Source organism: Equus przewalskii, chromosome 27, assembly GCF_037783145.1.
Source record: "Equus przewalskii isolate Varuska chromosome 27, EquPr2, whole genome shotgun sequence".
In the NCBI taxonomy this organism is placed as follows: domain Eukaryota; kingdom Metazoa; phylum Chordata; class Mammalia; order Perissodactyla; family Equidae; genus Equus; species Equus przewalskii.
Genome location: NC_091857.1, coordinates 26,999,793 through 27,019,967, shown reverse-complemented (window position 1 = coordinate 27,019,967; position 20,175 = coordinate 26,999,793). Strand labels below are relative to the sequence as shown.

The window sequence follows — 20,175 nt, the reverse complement described above, 5'->3', positions numbered from 1 at the left end:
ATTTTACTCCCACCAAAATTATATCAAGAGTCCACTAATTCAAAATTTTTAATTTAAAATTTTAGCTGACAATTATCAACATAGAAAGATAGTAGATAATTTGGTAAAGCAGTTTCAGAAGCAGAAGAAAGTAGTGTGATTTTGCAACTGAATTCTTTACATTGCTGAAGTTTAATTCTACTATCTCGTAAGATCTTATTTTGATGACACTCTGGTAGGCACAGATATATTTCAAAGAAGAAAATATGCAGCATTAACTTCATCTTGTCTTATGTGATTTACATAAAACATTTCTAGGCTAAAGCCAAATCCAGAATTTTGAGAATAATGAACTTACATGAGCTCACAAGAAGAGTTCAAGAAAACTCAAATAAATATTTGTTTTCAAAGCCATTAACACATTACTCTGATCAAACCTATTGTGCCCACCTGGGGCTCACTCAATAGCAAAATATAAGCAAAAAATAGCACTCAATAGCAGAAGATGTCAGTGCTCTCTAACTTAATCAGTGAAAAGAAAATGATTATTATTGTTATGCCGGAGGCTTAACATTTTAAAAAATTGCATTTTCTTTTACTCAAATTGAAAACTAGCCTTCAACAATAATTAGTTTATTTTAAATCATGAACTTTCATTAAGTCAAAAGAAAATGGGAACTTGCAATTCTTTGAAATATTAAGGTAAACATTATCTAGTCAGAGAACAAAATGTCCCTGGATCTCTTTTTTCCTCAATATGTTAAGTTATGATCAAAGAGCTAAGATTAGAATTAAACAGTAAAAGAGCACAGCTGAATTGGACCTTCATAACCACTTTCTGCTTTCATAACCACTCTCTGGCACAGAAACTGTGGTTGCCTCAATTCGTATCGACGCAACAAGTATTTATGATGGACTTACTGGATGTCGAGTAATTCGCAGGCTCCGAGAATACAAGAATTTATACAGTAAGACCCTTGCCATAGAGGTCCTCATTGTCTAATGAGGGACCTACCCCAAACACCAACTGGCAGTGCAATGTAATGTAAACAAAGCTGATTTAGTGGTATGAACAGGAGGGAGCCCAGAGGAGGAGCTCAGCCTGAGAGATTGGAGTATACTTCTTATAATAAATGGCACCTTTGCCAAGTCTTGAAAGATCTCATCCCAATGAAGTTAATCTGAACATGAGTGAAAAATGAAAAATAGAAGGATACCTCTGAGGTAAGTCTCAAGGCCAAATGTAGTTCTGGGAATTGAATAGTTCAAAGCGTCAGCCTTGTAGGGGCAAGGTTACTAGGCAGGTTATCAGACTGGACACGGTCTGGAGAGACAAAAGGATAAGAAGGAAATAGTAGGAATGACTTGATATTGAACCTTACACTATTCAATGTGTTGACTTGTTTTCTTCGATTCTTCTATGTATTTTATTTTTTCCATTTTTGTTGAGAAATAATTCACAAAACTGTATATATTTAGTGTACAACATGATCATTTCATATACATCCATGCTGTGAAAGGATTACCACCACCAAGTTACTTAATACATCCATCACCTCACATAGCTAACTCCTTTTTTGAGTGTGTGCCATGAGAACACTTAGCTCAAGGTCTTTTATCAACAAATTTCAAGTATACAATACTGTGGTATAAACTACAGTTACTATGCTGTACACTAAATCCTCAGAACTTCTTCCTCTTATGACTGAAAGTTTGTACCCTTTGATCTAAATCTCCCCAGTTTCCCCAGCCCTCAACCTCTGGCAGCCACCACTCTACTCTCTGTTTCTATGAGATCAGCTTTATTTACTTAATGTTTTTAGATTCCACATATTTGTCTTTCTCTATCTGGCTTATTTCACTTAGCATAATACACTCCAATTTCATCCATGTTGTTGCAAATGGCAGGATTTCCTTCTTTACTGTGGTTGAACAATAGTCCATTGAATATTTGTACCACATTATCTTTATCCATTCATCTGTTGATGGCCATGTAGGTTGTTTCCACATCTTGGCTATTGTGAATAATGTTTCAATAAACATGAAAGTGTATATATCTCTTCAATATACTGATTTTGTTTCCTTCAAATACATACCCAGAAGTGGGATTGCTGGATCATATCGGAGTTCTATTTGTAATTTTTGAGAAGCCTCCAAACTGTTTTCCTTAATGGCTGCACCAATTTACATTCCCACCAACAGTGCACAAGAGTTCTCCTTTCTTCATATCCTTGCCAACAGTTGTTATCTCTTGTCTCTCATAATAGCCATCCTAACAGGTATGAGATAGTAGCTCATAGTGGTTTTCACTTGCATTTCCCTCATGGTTAGTGTTGTTGAATACATTTTAATGTGCCTATTGGTCATTTGTATGTCTTCTTTGGAAAATGTCTATTCAAATTTTTTGTCTTTTTTTTTTGTGGAAGATTAGCCCTGAGCTAACATCTGCCGCCAATTCTCCTCCTTTTGCTGAGGAAGACTGCCCTGAGCTAACATCGTGCCCATCTTCTTCTACTTCATATGTGGGATGCCTATCATAGCATGGCTTGACAAGCAGTACATACGTCCACACCCAGGATCCAAACCTGTGAACCCTGGGCCGCAGAGGGCGGAAGGTGAGAACTTAACCGCTGTGCCACAGGGCCGGCCCACCTTTGCCTATTTTTTAATTGGATTTTTTTTTGCTATTGAGTTCCTTATATATTTTGGATATTAACCCTTATTAGATGTATAGTTGGAAATAGTTTTTCCCATCCCATAGGTTGCTTTTTCATTTTATTGATTGTTTCCTTTGCTGTGCAGAAGCTTTTTAGTTTGATGTAGTCCCACTTATTTATTTTCACTTTTGTTGTCTGTGCTTTTGGAGTCATATCCAAAACAATCACCGCCAAAACCAGTATCAGGGGCCTTTCCCCTATACTTTCTTCTGAGAGTTTTACTATTTCAGGTCTTACATTTAAGTCTTTAATCCATTTCGAGTTAATTTTTGTGGATGGTGTAAGATAGGGGTTCAGTTTCATTCTTTTGCATGTGGCTGTCCAGTTTTCTCAGCACCATTTATTGAAGAGATTATCCCTTTCTCAGTGCATTTTGACTGTTTTTAAGGTTACTTGCAGAATGTGTTAGTTATAAGAAGAGGAAAGTATCTGAATTTGGAGATTAAATGGTATCAGCTATGGGTAAGAGAGGATTATTAATAAATAGTTCTCAAACTTTGGTGAACATAAGATTCACCTGAGATGTATTTTAATGTAGAAACTTAGACCTGGATATTATGATTCATTATGTTCTGAATGGAGTTCAGGTACCTGGCCTGTAACAAACCATGAAAGGGTGATTCTGAAGTCCATAATGCTTGAGATGAGAGTCAGAATCTCACAGTTCTTGGTTCCTGGAGATGTTGGGGACAGAAATATTTAGGAACAAAAAAAATTTCCCCCAGAATCCCAAAAGTCAACACATTAGTACTCCAAAAATTCCCAACATCTCCCATCCCCACTCAGAGATTACAGGCATCAATTTCAAATAGGCTGACTTGTTAATGTTCAGAAAAGGAAACAACACTAGACAATTCATAACGTATATCTTTTTATTTCAATATTTACATCTAGTCATTTGTTTGAATGAAGGGACTTCTTTGATTATGAACATTAGTAAATCTAAATATATTTGCATTTTCCAAGAACATTTACATTTCAGACTAGGCTCACTACCTTTGTATTCTAATCCTACTAATGTATTAAAAACAAAAATTTTCAATTTAAAACACATGCCTATGACATTGAAGCAGATTCATTGTATAATAACTCATCTCATTTTTTCTCCATGTAAAGTAAATAATATTTAATCATAAAAATGGGTCTGTGGAAAGATACCAGCATAAACACACCAAAAATAAAGATAAGATGGTTCTGTAGAGCAGAGAATTATTGAAATGAATGAATCTGGGAAAATCAAAGAAAATCAAATCCAGAAATGGCATTTACAATACAGAATTAATGAACAGCTATTGTGCTCAAATTGGAAATGTCAACGCATATGTCTTATTTTTCCAGCACAGAGAAATTTTTAGAAATGCCGTCACCACCTACTGCAAATGCCACTACTGTTAAAGCTCCTGTGGGAGCCAGAAAGGCTTTGCACAAAGCTGACTGCAGAGAAAGGAGAGGTCATTGAGATCAGAAAACCGTTATGAAAAACAGACTACACAATATAAAAGAAAATGAAATTTTCTAGTCCATTAAAAAAAAGATAAGGTATATTTGAATTGAAAGAATTTGAAAATTCTTACTAATTTATTTTTAATAAATTTTATTTTAAAGTAAGGAACTAGTCAAATTTTATTGCGCCTTCCCTCTCAATGTCTTCTGTTCCCTAGATGTCAATCATAGGAGTTGACATGTGGCCAACTGTGGCATCCTAGCCCAGCTTAACAGCTAAAGAAGTCCTGAAGAAGAAAATGCATCTCACAATGTAAGTTGTTTCCCTCAGTGGGATTCATTGTAAAAGTGGTGATTTGATGTATAACTCATTATGTTCACCAGTCTTTTAGCACAGGAAAGTTTATATAACATACTAATAGAAATAATGGATCTAGTGATATTAAACCAGATGCTCATAGGCATTAATGTGGAGCTTGTAGAGCTGGGAAAAATCATGACTGTAGTGGATATTAGCTGTCCCACACCATGGACACTCTGGGTGGCTCTCTGAATCTAGAGGTCCTGCCTGTACAAAAGGTGAAGCTGTTCCTTCTGCTAAGTGCTTCTTTGTGGCACCTCTGGGTGGCCAAGGAAAGTGCATGTGACCTGAGCATAGTCAGATCTTCTCTTGTGAGACTTTGGATATAGAGATGAGTGCCACACAAAGTGGAAAATAATGATCAAGTTTATGTCTACCAGAGGCAGGCTCTGATGAGACAACCAAATGGTTTCTGATGCTCTGGTTCTTGGTCTGTTTCTGAGCCTGGTTCTGTAGCCCTGGCTTCCCATTCACTCCTTAAACGACCTGATGGTAGCCTCATGAGTGTCTTCCTTTTAACCAAAGAAACCACATGTGATCAGGAAATGCAATTCTGGACCAGGCACGATAAGGTCAGAGAAAGGATAACGGTGAACTGGAGGATGAGGTTGGAGTCAATCTCTTCCAGGTCAGAGCATTTGGCAAGTCCAGGCCACATTCTTTTTTATCAAATATTTTGAACATCACTCCAGGGTTATAAAGGTAACACACTTCTTTTAGGGTTAACACTTAAGTTACTTTCCCAGGGAGGATTTCCTGGCTTCCTGATCTAAAACTTCAACTCCTACTGTCTACTTCTTCCCTGCTTTATTTTCCTTTAGATTTATCACTAGGTAATATATTATATATTTCAGAAATTTTTTTGTCTATAGACTGTCACTTTGCTAAAGCTCCATAAGGGCAGGTATTTTTGCTTCCTTTGTCTGATTGCTATATCCCCAAAAACTATTACGTTAGAGACACTCAGTAAATGTTTGTCAAATGATTAGGTGAATAATTTTGCCCCAGATTTTGAGGGTGCTCTAAAAAGTTTATATGAAACAAAGACAATGTTGTGTAATAATGTGATCACTACTCATTGAAAGGGTCAGTCTTTACAGGGTAGAATTTTTCTCATCAGTCCTGTATGATTAGTGTTTGTCAATGCACGTATCCATCAAAATGATATGAGATATTGATTGAAAAACATCTGCTTCTTGACTCTACCTCAGAACTAGCTACTGAATCAGAATCCCGTGTTTTGGGACCCAGAAATATGAATTATAACAGGTTCTTCCAAATGAATTACACGTATGCTATAGTTATAGAAACACTGAAATATACAATGAAAGATTTTAAAAATTTTATCTATGTTCTATCCAGATGTCAGAAAGCAAAAATTGGTTCAATAAATGTTCTTGACAATGTACATGTCAGATCTTATTTTTCTTGGAAACTTTAGACTTAATAAATATTGCATAAAATCGAGATTAATTTACTAATATAGCATATGATTAAGAGAAGCATTCAGATTTCACCTGTAATTGACATAAAAGTAATGAGGGAAAAGAAAAGCCCAAAAGTTGTTAAAAAGGAGCAGAGACAAGTCCAAGATGCCTGGCTTAGCTATAGACAAAAATGAAGCATTCGGTAGGAACAATTAAAACATATTAAATCAATAGTTAAACCAGAAAGAAAGGAAAAGATTTACTATTTTTATAAAAAGATATGTTTTAAAATTGATATACAAGAATGCATATGAGGTAGAAAATATGTGAAGCGAAGGAGTGGAAAAAAGAAAGACAAGAAGGAGAAGACATTACATTAAATATGAGAGAGGATATAAAAATAGATTTAAGCTCTTGAACTTAAGGGAAGCTATCTGAAATACTGTTCCCAGAGGAAAATGGTGTAAAGGTTAGGGTAATTTTCTCATTGTGGCACGCCTCATACCATCAAATGACAGAACAGAAGAATACAGAACAGAGGGAGGGTTTGTACCTGAATTAAATGATACACTAGGCAAAGTTCTTTGAATATATTCATAGTCTACTATTAATATATCTCCTTGCTTGTTTATTAATAACAGCTATAACTTTATGCCAAGTTTAAGTAAATAAATCCTGGCCAACAAGTTCTTTCCCCAATAGGAACAAAAATAGCTGATTGGCAGATAAAAGGCAAACCCTAAAGTCATTCTACCTCTTGCGTTTGCTTTGATTTCTATCTTTGAATCTCATATGTTCTTCTGCAAAGACAGGAGAAACCTTCAGGGCCAAGATGCTTCAAGGGCAGTCATCACTGTCTTACAGTTAAGTATGCTGCTTTGCTGTCCATCAGCCCAAAGGGAAAAGTGCTTCATTTTAACAGGATGGCATGTCAGGGAGAGGGAGCGAATGCTCTTTACAGCATGCCAAAGAGAAATGTCTTCCCCTAAAGTTTCCTTCAGTAGCCAAGCTGTGACTGTTCATTTATGCTCAAGTATAGGACATCTCCTGCCTTAAGTACTAGATTTGGGACACCAAGAAGTTCATCAGCTCAATTTAACCCAAATACATTCAATCTGCAACTTACTATGTGCCAGACACTTCACAAAATGATTTAGAAGGCATAAATCTCTGCCCTCAAGCACTTCACAAAACAGTAGGAGAGCTAAAATGTGTACATGGATAATTATACATCAGAGGTACTATGAGCATCACTGTAAAAGACATCCACACTACAGAGATTGGCCAGGGATTGTGTTTGTATTGTCAAGAGGAACAGTGCTGAAATTATTGGGAAATAAAAGTATTTAAGATAGGACGATAAGTTGCAGGATTTGATTTCCATCTTTGAAGAAGTCAGGGGCTGATTTCTCTCAAAGAGTTATGAAAACCAGTGTCACCGACACTCTCTCACTAATACACACATGCACAAAACTGATAGTCGTTAGAAAGTTTGTTCCAGTGTGAGATACCTTTTGGACCACAGTGAATCTCAAAATCTCCATCTTTTGCTTAGCTCCATTCTATCTCAGTAAATACATTAGGTAGCAAGTCAAATAAAAATCAAAATAAAAAGCTGTTTTTTCAAATATAATCCAAGGTAAAGGAACTTAGATAAATTGATGAAAAGGTCATCACCTAAAATAGCATGGAAGAGTTCAAGGGCTATATGGCCTTCAGTCGAGGGATGAACCCAATAGAAACACTCAATGTGCATAAATTAGGATTTAATCTTTCTACAAGGCTAAATGTCCCTTTACCGAGTTCAATATTTCTGCCCTCCTTTCATCAAACTGCTTTTGAGAATGAGAATTTTCTGTTCATATCCTTCTTTTTCTTTAGTTATGCTAATATTATTGAATAGATTTAACATACCAATAAGTATTTTAACTTTTGTACATCTTATTTGACCTGAAAGGGCCTAGTAGTTTGTGAGTGATTTAAAATATTGAATTGAAATGATGGCATAAGTGAATACACATTTACTGCAAACATTGCATTTTTTAACCCCAAACCTGGAAAGATCCATTCATTCCTCCATCCTTTGCTATATGGCCAGGACTTTTTTTCAGTGTGGGTATGATGATTGGAGCTTTTTCCTTTTTTCTCACATAAACTATGTGAGTAACATGTCACCTACAATTTCCAGTAATGGCTCCTTTAAAGTGAATCAAGAATTTAAATGCATTTAAAGCAATCTGAATATAAAATTGTTCATGACTTTTTGGTTGTTGTTCCTGTTTTCTCAATCTTTTATAGTTTTGCTTTTAATCCCACGTCCAATTCGATGATATTTTTTAGCATTGTGCCTTAATGGAGGCAACATAAATTTTAGTTTTGAAACACATATTTTAGTTTTCAGAGAAATAACTCTCACTTTCAAGTTTCATTGGATTACAAGGTTTAATTAATTTATGTGATTACAACAAACAGGTTGGAGGAAAAAAATGCAACTACCTCTTGGTGAGCAGTAGCTAAGGATGAAAGCTGCCATTCCACGGTGAACTAGTGAGGAATTTGCCAGCAAGTCAAATATTTCACCGAGGTAATACAATACAGATTACCTTGTCACAGTATTATAGGAAACTCTTTATCATTAGTACTCAATAGTTTAGGTTGATATTTCACGGTCAACCAAATGGACCTACTGTGTGTTGACTTTAGGTTGAGATTCAGAGGAAAATCATATTCTTTCATTTCTAAGTTCTCCAAAATACCAAAATTCCATGAAAGAAGAGAAAGAGGAAAGGCTTTTTTTGTTCCAGGACAATCATGATGTCTTGCATGAACAACTGATCAAGGAGGTGGCGTTTGAGCTTGGCCTTGAGTGATGGATAAGATTTCAATGTAGAGATGGAGAGGAACGTGACAGACAAAGGCAAGAAGATGAGCACTGGTAGGGATGCCAGATAAAATACAGGATGCTCAGTTAAATTTATACTTCGGACAAACAATAAATAGTATATTTTAGAAAAATATATTTCATATATGGTGTGGGACATACTCATACCAAAAAGAAACTATTCATTGTTCATGTGAAATTTAAATTTAACTGGGTTTCCTGTATTTTTGTTTGTTAATCTGGCAATCCTATTTGTGAGGCATGTAATTAAATCTGAGGTGCTCCAGCTTCACAGGGAGATAAATGGAATGGTAGGGAAGAATCCATATTTGAAAGGCCTTGAATGTCACAGTAAGGATTTAAAAAGCAACTAAAAGGATGTCACCAATCAAATTTCTAGTAGAAGCAAGAGCGTAAGAGTGAAGTGGCACACTTGGAAGACAGAGGTCTGTTTCAACTCTTTCAGATACTGATTTGGATGCTTAGTGAATATTATTATGAAACTTAACAACTCATTTTCTTTATTTGTCAAACGGTGAGCACACAAATAGCCAGCCCTGGTGGTCTAGTGGTTAAGATTTGGCACCATCATCTTGCAGCCTGGGTTCATTTCCAGTCAGGGAACCACGCCACCTGTCTGTAGTTTGTCGCACCGTGGCAGCTGCATGTTGCTGGGATGCTGAAAGCTATGCCACTGATATTACAAATCTCAGCAGAGTCACCCATGGTAGACAGGTTTGAGTGGAGCCTCCAGACTAGGCAGATTAGGAAGAAGGACCTGGCCACCCACTTCCAAAAAATTGGCCATGAAAACACTATGAACAGCAGCAGAGCATTGTCTGAAATAGCACTGGGAGGTGAGAGGATGGCACAAAAAGACCAGACCCAGGGTTCCACTCTGCTGTCCACAGGGTCACTAGGAGTCAGAATCAACTTGGCAGTACTAACAACAAAGCACACGAATATGTCCCATAACTCCAGGCCATATATGAAATCAATCAATTAGCGCTTGAAGATCCATGGCAGGTATATTAATAAAGAGCATATTTTACTCTCCACTCTTTAGTTATTGATTATCCAATTTGTAGACTGAATACACTGCTAATTTGCTTTGTTTCCTTCTAGCCACTTCATAGATTATCATCTTCACTAATGAGCAGGTAGGGAGGGAAATGACAATAGAGATCAAATCCCTCCATTTCAGTAAAGTTGTTAATTTATCTATGCCAGCAACTGTGTTAGACTCAGAAAACACAAGGGTGAGTAAGACAATTCCTAAATTGAAGGATCTCATAGACTAATGTGGAGGCTTGTAATTATTTCTTGCAAACTCTAGTGAAATGTTTTATGATAAAGATTATTAAAACTTTTAGATAAAATAAAGTTTAGGGAATTTCTTAGGGGCTTTATATATTCCCTATTTCATTAAAGTTTTACTTTAATTTTAATTAAAACAAAGGCTTGTTCTTTCCTTACTCTTATTATGTTATGCACTCGGTCAAGCTACAAGTGTTGTAGACCAGACTAAAAGCAATCTTTAAAAAGCTGTATAAATTATTGATGTTAAGACTAATTATGTACTACTATTTTTTCTTTTTTTTTGTAAGAAAGATTGGCCCTGAGCTAACATCTGTAACCATCTTCCTCTATTTTGTATGTTGGACACCTCCACAGCGTGGCTTGTTGAGTGGTATGTAGGTCTGTGCCCAGGATCCGAACCTGTGAACCTTGGGCCACCGAAGTGGAGCGCACAAACTCAACTGTTATGCCACTGGGCTGGCCCCTGTACTACTAATTTTTAACTGTCATAGAGTCAGACAAGAAAGTTATTAGAGTGACCTGGTTTAGTCCTGGGAGAATTCCAAGAGGATATTAATTTTAGAGAACAGACCTTAAGTAGTAAGGTAAAATGAGAGGAAGAGGTACTTTTGCACAGAAGGAGGAATGTAGATAAAATTAAGGAAGATAAAGGCAGTAGCAGTTGAAAAGAAAGTATTCTGGCCTGGAAAGTACTAGTCTTCATGTTGGGGAAATAATAAAGCAAATTAGAAAGTGAGTAAGGCATAATGTGGAAGGGCATGAAAGTAGGCAGAATTTTAATGTTGAAAACGTTGGAAATAAAGAGGTAATTACAGAGTTGGGGTTTTTCAAAAGTAATCTGTATTAGTTATACGCTACAAATTACTCCAAACTTAGCCACTTAAAACAGTAACTTTTTGTTATCTCAGAGTTTCTGTGGGTGAGAATCTGAGAGTGGCTTAGCTGAAGGTTCTGGCTCAGGATCTCTCAGGTTGCAGCCAAGCTGTCGGCTGTCAAAGCCTGACCTGGGTGAAGGATGTGTTTCCAAGCTCACTCATGTGGTTGCTGGGAGGCCTCAGCAACTTGACACATAAGCCTCTCCATAGGCTACTTGAGTGTCTTGATTACATGGTGGTTGGCTTCCACGAGAGTAAGCAAAGAGAGAGACACACAAAGAGAAGGACAGAGAGGCAGAGAGAGAATGAGAGAGACAGCAGGAGAGTACACCCAAGGGGGAAACAACAGTCTTTTAAAATCTAATCTCTTAATTGACATACCATCACTTCTACTGTATACTATTAATCACACAGAACAAACCCGATCAATATGAGAAAGGACTACACAGGGGTGTGACTCCCAGAAGGAGGCGATGATTGGAGGCCATCTTGGGACCTGTGTACCACAGACTGTTATCACGAAAACAGGTCTTCCGCTACTTCTTTATTTTTAATTTTTTTCGTGTGAGCATGCAGGATAGATTTGAAGTGGCAAGTTCAGAACTCAGTAGATAAGGAGGGAGCCTGTTGTAAAAATAAGGACCTATAAACAGAGAGTGAAGAGCAAGTTTGATATAGAGTCTGATGAATAAATGACAAGCGATAGAATATATTGGAGTATTTGAGGAAGCCATTTGGGTTAAAACTAACTTGGCTTGACCTTGTTTTTCCAAAAGGTCCTGACATGGCCTGTTGAGCATGCAGTGTACATCTGCTTTAAACACTTACTGTGCCCCAAAGCCAAGAATAACGCCCCTAAAGATAGAGATGTAACTTTCTCCCATATTGGCATTTCTTTAAGGATAAGCATCTCTTCCTGGAAACTAAGGATTCATTACTGCCCTACTGTGCTCCCCTTGTGACCACTGAGCTGCTGACCACCAGCCTGCTGTGCCAGCTAAGCATCTTGTGACAACTGTAAATGAGGCATTCCTATCATATGTGGTGTATGCTCTTTGTTCCAAGACTGTATATAACCACTTTGTACATCCCACTTCTTTGGTGCCTTTCCTTCCTTGGGGAAGAAAGGCTCCATGCTATAGTCCTCAAACATGACATAATAAACTCACCCAAATTTTGATTTATAGATTTACTATGGAGTATTTGCATAGACAAGTCCATAATAAATAAATCTAGTTCATGAATCAGCAAATCTTATTTCTAACTTGCCAGCTCACAAATTCTGGAAAGAAAGCACACATATTTTCTTTCAGTCTTTTACTTCATCAGGACCATGAATGGAATCCCTACACTTAAGCTAAATTAACAGATATTCTTCCCGATTTTGTGTGCGTTTTCCACAGGTTTTTGTTTCAGTGATTCTCACAGTGGCTAAAACTGTATCTTAGGCCCCCAGGAGCAGTCTTTGAAGGTTTACATTGCTTTTTATTTACTTTCTTGCGCCCAGGAGCATTTTTGATACTCCTCAGAGCTTTGAAAGCAACTGGTCTTTCTCCCCAGAGGAAATTTGAACAGTTCACAACAGCTGGTAAAATAGCTCAATTCTTCTTCCTTTCAGAAGATGAAACTAAAGATGAAAGAGAGTGATTTTTCTAACCCCTGTTTGAGCGAAGACTCCCCCACAACCTAAAAGATCAATCATATGGAAAACAGAAAGTTTTTCAGCACAAGGATGACTTCTCAATAGAGAATGAAGAAAAAGTGCAGGAGAAGGAGACATGTCCACCGTGCGATGAATGGATTCTCAAGAAAAAATATAAAGTGCCTAGAAGATATTGCAGGTCCCCTTGCAGAACACTGCAATAAAGTAAATATTGCAATAAAGTAAGTAACAGAAATTTTTTGGTTTTCCAGTGCATATCAAAGTTATGTTTCCACTATACTCTAATCTAATATGTGTGCAATAGCATTATTTCTGAAAAAACAATATACGTACTTTAATTAAAAAATACTTTAGGAGCTGGTCTGGTGGCATAATGGTTAAGTTCACATGCTCTGCTTCAGCAGCCTGGGGTTCGTGGGTTCCAATCCCTGGTGCAGATCTACACACTGCTCATCGAGCCATGCTGTGGTGGCATCCCACATACAAAATGGAGGAGGATTGGTACAGATGTTAGCCCAGGGACAATCTTCCTCAAGCAAAAAGAGGAAGATTGGCAACAGATGTTAGCTCAGGGCCAACCTTCCTCACCAAAAATAAAAATAAAAATACTTTATTGCTAAAAAATGCTAACCATCATCTGAGGCTTCAGTGAGTCTCAATCATTGTGCTGGAGGAGGGTCTTATAAAAAACATGTTATCGGCAAAGCACAGTAAAACAAGTTATGCCTGTATCTAGCAATGAATCAAATCCAATAAAATGTAGAAGAATAGGTACTTAGTTGTTGATTTAACCTTAAAAGCCTCTGTGGGTGTGGCGCATATTGGTTAAGAATAGAAGTTCTGATATTTTCCAATTTTCAGTGATCTTTGATGAGCAAATCTAAGCTAAACTTTAGCCGACTTCCAAACTGGAGCATGATTACACAGTTAAGCAGGCATTAGCAGTGAAAATTTAATTTATGTGTCAATTTGTTCCATAACTACAGATTAGTTTAGGTGCAATCTTAGCAATATTTTTGTCTCTGTTGTATTGGAAGCTATAGTCATAAGATCTACTTTCATGAATAAAACATCACTGAGTCTATTCCAATGTCAGTTGTGGTAACTAAAGCAAAAATTGCCTCTGGGACAAGAGATGACATTAAAGCGAAGACACCCGCACCTTGGGCCATAGTATCACACCGCAACTACAGGGCTAGGAAAAGAAAAACTCTTCAGTAAGGTCATTTTTCATACATCACACTAGCTGCTCATAAACCCAGAAGCAAGGATCAATTCACCAATACATTCTTTACATAACTACAGCTCAGCTTTCACCATATGCACAGCTAATAGCCACACACACATGCTGCTTTTCAAACAGCACACGAACTACATTCTGTTAACTATTTGTTTAATACTTACGTAATAAATTGATCAAAATTTAGGGATTTAGTAAATTAATTCCCCCACTATCTATACATTGATTACACACTCATTTAGTTAAAATCTTGAGAGGGCCTGCCCCATGGTCGAGTGGTTAAAGTTCTGCACACTCTGCTTTGGTGGCCCAGGTTCACCGGTTTGGATCCCCAGTGCAGACTTACTCCACGCATCAGACATGCTGTGGAGGCATCCTACAACAAAATGGAGGAGGATTGGCACAGATGTTAGCTCAGGGCTAGTCTTCCTCAAGCAAATAAGAGGAAGGTTCACAATGGATGTTAGCTCAGAGTGAATCTTCCTCACCAAGAAAAAATCTTGAATATGTGTGTGGGTTGAATGATGCCTCCAAAAAGATAGTGAAAATCCTAAACCCAGTTACCTGTGAATGAGATTTTATTTGGAAATAAGGCTTTAGCAGATATAGCCAAGTTAAGATGAGATCATACAGGTTAAGTTTGTGTTCTCTGCTTTAGCGGCCCAGTGTTTCGCTGATTCAGATCCTGGGTGCAGACATGGCACAGCTGGTCAAGCCACGCTGAGGTGGCGTCCCACATGGCACAACCAGAAGGACCTACAACTAGAATATACAACTATGTACTGGGGGACTCTGGGGAGAAGAAGAAGGGAAAAAGAAGAAGAAGATTGGCACAGATGTTAGCTCAGATGCCAATCTTTAAAAAAAGAAAACAAAAAAAGAGAGAAACTTTCCTGTCACTCTCCAGAGGGAGCGGAACTCTGCTCTGTATTCCTGTGGGATCCAGGTCCTATGAGGGTTTGCTGCCTTCTAGAGCTTTGTACTTTTACCCATGGCATAGAAGCAATGGATCTTTGTCTGAGTCCTGGGGACAGGAGCGTTTCATGCCCTTTTCTGTTAAAGAAGGGTCTGGAGAAGTGAACAGCATTTGATGCCACTTTCCCCTCTTTCTATGCCTGTGCCACGAGGGAATTCTCTCTCCTTGTCCCAAGCCTGAGTACTTGGTGGAAGCCCTTGAAAAGAGCTTGGAAGTGAATGCAAACCGCCCTTGTTCCTGGGACCCCCGCTGCTCTGAAGGGAAACCTTAGCCTACACTTCGCTTTCAGGAATTTATTAAAATTTTGGCTGATTTCTTCTTCCTAGTTTCTATACCAGCCACCTTTTCCTCTTGTGCTTTTGGAGTGAGGCAGGTTACATGTCCATAATCCCTTGGAATGGCAGGTCCCTCTGAAATTTGGCTCATTTGGTAACCATGGGACATCAACTCTCCAAAGGGCTCAAAAAACCAGTTGTGATTTAGCGTTTCTTCATTGTCAGGTTGAGAGCAATGTTCTCTTGCGGTTTTCTATATCCTTAGAGGAAACAGAACTCAGAATGTATCTTTTTACTCTATGAATATAGTGTTCTGATGCACATTCCTGGGTAAAAACCATTTATAGTATAATACATAGTTATTGAAATAGACACATTAAAAAAGAGTTTAACATCACTTAAGGATATATAAAATGTCTATGGGAACATAATGGAAAAGATAATTAATTCTCTCTAGGTTGGGGGTTTAGGCTTCTCTAGAAATTCCCTCTAGAAAAGGAGGAATTAAATTTTGGTCTCAAAAGCTGAAAAGGGATTAGTAGGCAGAATAACTTTGAGGCACAGTGACATTAAGAACTATTGACCTAAGGGTATATTGATGAATAAAATGTGCAAAGAATTGTTACAAAGGGAGTTTGACACAGTTGCCTTTAAGGACAAAAATCTGGAAACTACTCAAATGTTCAACAGTATAAAAGAATATTTAAATAAATTAAAATACATTCGTAAAACACAATGTCATGTAGCCATACATGAGAAATGTTATTGACTTTTAAATCAAAAAAAGATTTTGCAAAAATATGTACAAGGTGATCATGTACAAAAATATGAACAATTTAATTTACACATACACAAATGCACACACACAGAGAGAGATACACAATAAAAATGCTGAAGGTTTTTCTGCTATTGATATTTTTAATTTTAAAAAATTTAAAAATTTTAATTGATTTAATTTCTTTCAATTGCCTATATTTTTAAAATATGTTACATATGATGTCTTCAATCTTGGTGCCCCAAAAAATGAGAGGTATTAAAAATAGGTGAAAATGATAATACAAATGCTGGTGAGGATGTGGAGCAACAGGAGTTCTCATAGATTGCTGGTGGGAATGTAAAACGGTGCAGCCACTTTGGAAGACAGTTTGGCCTTTTCTTACAAAACTAAATACACTCTTACCATATGATCTAGCAGTCATGCTCCTTGATATTTACCCAAATGTGTTGAAAACATGCCCACACAAAAACCTGCTCATGAGTGTTTATAGCAGCTTTATTCCTAATTGTCAAAACTTGGAAGCAACTGTGATACATCCAGACAATGGAAGGTTATTCAGTACCAGAAAGAAATGGGCTATCAAGCTATGGAAAGATATGGAGGAACCTTAAATACATATTACTATGTGAAAGAAGCCAATCTGGAAAGGCTCCATACTGTATGATTCCAACTCTATGATGTTCTGGAAAAGGCAAAACCACAGAGACAGTAAAAAGATCAGTAAAAAGTAAAAAGATCAGTTGGAGTAGAAACCCAGAGGGATGAAAAGGTGGAGCACAGGAATTTTAGGGCAATGAAAATACTCTGTACGATACTATAATGATGCCTACATGTCATTATGCATTTGTCCAAACCCACAGAATGTATACCACCAAGAGAAAACCCTAATGAAGGTTCATCATCTGGTGGGGGATGTTGAGAATGGAGAAGGCTGTGCATGTATGGGGGCGGTGGGTATATGTAAACTCTCTGTACCTTCCTCTCAGTTTTGCTGTGAACCTAAACTATTCCAAGAAAATAAAGCCTTTATACAAAAGCAAGTGAGAAAGTCAAAACAAAAAAGAAAAATAAAATGAAACCAGAGATGAGGTTAGTGAAAAAAAAATATATATATATGTATATACATGTATATATATGCCTTGGGTGCTGTACCTAAGGCTAAAAATGATTTTAGCTCTGAGCTAAATTTTGCTCAAAATGTGCACATTTTGCTCTGAGCTTTCCAGTAAACACTGAAGAGATGTTAACATGTCATGTCATAAGATTGACAGTACTAAGAAGATAGAAAGAAATAGATTTCCAAGGAGAAACACAGTTAATCCTGATATTAGGATCCAAGAGAAAACTCTGAGTCTTTGTAAAAAAAAATGGCATCGGCTAATGGAGTATGTACCACCCTCAACAACATCCTGGCGGTACATACACCATCGCTTGCATTCGTTTATTTCTTTGGGAATTATTTGCATGAGAAGAAAATAGTATGATGAGGTTAGGATGCCAATTCAAGGTGGATAATATAGAATGGCCCAGCTAAATTCCAAGTCTGATACTGTTCTGGCTTACATTGCAGATTGAGTTTGGAGTGTAGAGGAATAGAGGGCTGGCAAATCTGCCTGATATTTGTCCATTCACAGAGTTTCCCTTGCCTAAGCTTTGGCAAAGTGTTAAGTGATCATAAATTCTAGGTCCATTCTCCTGTGAGAAGCTGAAATGCAGCTATACCATATGGAAATCTTCTAATCAGTAAGAAATCTGATGCAGACAGATGCTTAAACAGAAGTCACCCTTCTTCCACATGAAGGGATCCTAGAAAGGCCTTGTGAAGCGGGTCTAAATTGTCACCCATAACTAATCTGGGCTCTACTTTAAGAAACAAACCAATGAACAATCAAGACCCCCCAACTTTCAGCACCACAGTACCTGTGGCAATAACTGGACTCCAGAAAAATCATAGTCATTGTAGCCAAGCAATTATCTCATATTATTAAACACACACCCACACACACACACACACATAACCTATTAACAACCAGAGCCTGTCAAATAGTAAACAATGTAAATTTAAGTTGTCCCTCTGAATTAAAAGGTTTGCATGATTAATTCAAAGATAAATGAAAGCATTAATTAGCTGTTTAAAGCAGTTAGGTATATAAGTTGGATAAATGATGTGGAGCATCTACTCAAAATGATGAAATTGCTTTTAGAGTACTTGATTGACTTTTATTTTTCCCTGGCGATAATTGAACAGCATGGCTAGTTGTCAATTAAGTCTATTCTATTTCTTGACAATAAAGCCTTGCCATCTGCATATATAACTATATACCTATATATGCCATCAGCATATATGACTATATACCCATACCTATATACCAATGCTCTCTTTCTGCCTGCTCTAGTGAAGGATCATGCCCGAGATAATGAAAGTGATGCAGAGTAATTAAATGAAAAAGAAACCATATCCTTGTTTTATTCTTGTGGAAAAATTACCCGAAATATGAAAGTATTGTTTCTCCTGACCTGAACTTCAAAAAGGATTCTGTATAAACATTAATAAATATGGTTTATAGGCTCATGGATTCTAGCCTTGAGGTTATTACTCTTTCAGAAAAAGGCTGAAGAAAGGTCACTTAGAGTAACCACATGTTATATTTTATTCCAACAAGGTGATAAGGAATATAACTGAAGAGCTACCACAGAAATGAAAAGATTATGAGGAAGTTGAAAATTGCCTTGAACGCACTCATATAGTCTTGGTGGTTTGGACTGCTAGAGAGATGAAAGGAAGCATCATGAACCTAGGAGAAGGTTCTATTTAAAGATAGCAGCCTGGATGTGCAGGTAGGTGAGACACCTCTCTCACGGTTTCCAGATAAACTCTAAGATATCTAGTTGATTCTAATTTCAGATAGACAAATTTTTTTCCAATATAAGTATATTTTCAGTATTGCGTGGGACATGCTTATTCTAAAAAAAAAAAAAAAAAAAAAAATTGTTGTAACTGAGTGTCCTGCATTTTTATTTGCTAAATTAGGCAACCCTGTCCCCTCTGTCTCAGATCCCTTTTAAAATTTCAGAAAATAAAGTAAAAAAGTATAAATGCACAATTGCAAAGAGAGTGTCTGTTGGCTGGGAGGTTGTTGGAGGCATCAGGAGAGGAAAAAAGTTAAACAAAACTCTGCTTGAAAAAAAAGTAGATGGGATAACGTTGGCAAAGCAAATTGTAGAGAGTTTCAGCCTAGAATGCCTGAGAAGGAGCTGTAAGGAAGGAGGCAGTCAGCCTGCCTGGCTGTGCCCTGGAAAGGTCTGGACCAAGGAGTAAGGAGGGAATTAATAGAAAGTCTGTGCCCTATTCAGCTGATGTCCTGCCCCTCCCAGCACCACTTGCGGAACTGCAGATAGCAATGCTTTTACCTCTTTTGGCGATGTAACAAAAATAACCCTAACAATAAGCAGTCCTTCCTGAAAGAAATCAAAAGACCTGTTTGGCAGAAATAAGGCAGTTGTGAGGGAGTGGTTGCCCTCCACTTGGAACTGGTTTCTCAACATCTCACTCTAAAGCAAAAGCCGTCAAGTAGTCACACACTCGGAGATCCAGTTCAACTCTTCTCCCTGGCATGCAGTAAGAGCTCAAAAAGCTTAGCTGCAATTATGATGAGAAAGAGACTTAACAGAGCGGTAGGTCAGGCCCAGTGGAGGCAACGTGCTAGGAGGACTTCTAGGTGGTGGCTCGACAAAGAGAGGTGGAGCTCAGACTCGCTTCTCTGGGATAGAAAAGCAAGCAGGCATTCAAGGCAGAAGCTACACTGATGAATCTGTGTGCCTTTGGCTAGATTAACTTCAGCGCTTTATCTCTTGAGAAATTAAGGTTTCGGAGAATGAGGTCATGGGGGAGGAGCAAGGAACGCTAACATGAATATTACAGTTGTTGTTTCTTGTTTCTATTTTTACCTTTTTTTTTTTTTGAGGAAGATTAACCCTGAGTTAACATCCGCTTCCAATCCTCCTCTTTTTGCTGAGGAAGACTGGCCCTGAGCTAACATTTGTGCCCATCTTCCTCTACTTTATATGTGGGACGCCTGCCACAGCGTGGCTTGACAAGCAGTGCTTAGGTCCGCGCCCAGGATCCGAACCAGCGAACCCCAGGTCGCTGAACAGAGCACAAGAATTTAGCCACTAAGCCACCAGGCCGGCCCTACCTGTTTTTTATTGTTTAGCCACCATGGTAAAGGATTATTGCCTC

At 37.7% G+C, this 20,175-nt stretch overlaps 1 long non-coding RNA gene across 1 annotated transcript; it reads left to right on the top strand.

The window, feature by feature from the left end:
• Positions 1–828: 828 nt before the first annotated feature.
• On the top strand, positions 829–19,369 carry LOC139079853 (uncharacterized). The gene is made up of 5 exons (XR_011533823.1): positions 829–1,203; positions 2,411–2,594; positions 4,358–4,452; positions 12,622–12,887; positions 18,599–19,369. It is a non-coding gene; the product is annotated as an uncharacterized lncRNA (long non-coding RNA).
• The last annotated feature ends 806 nt before the right edge of the window (positions 19,370–20,175 follow it).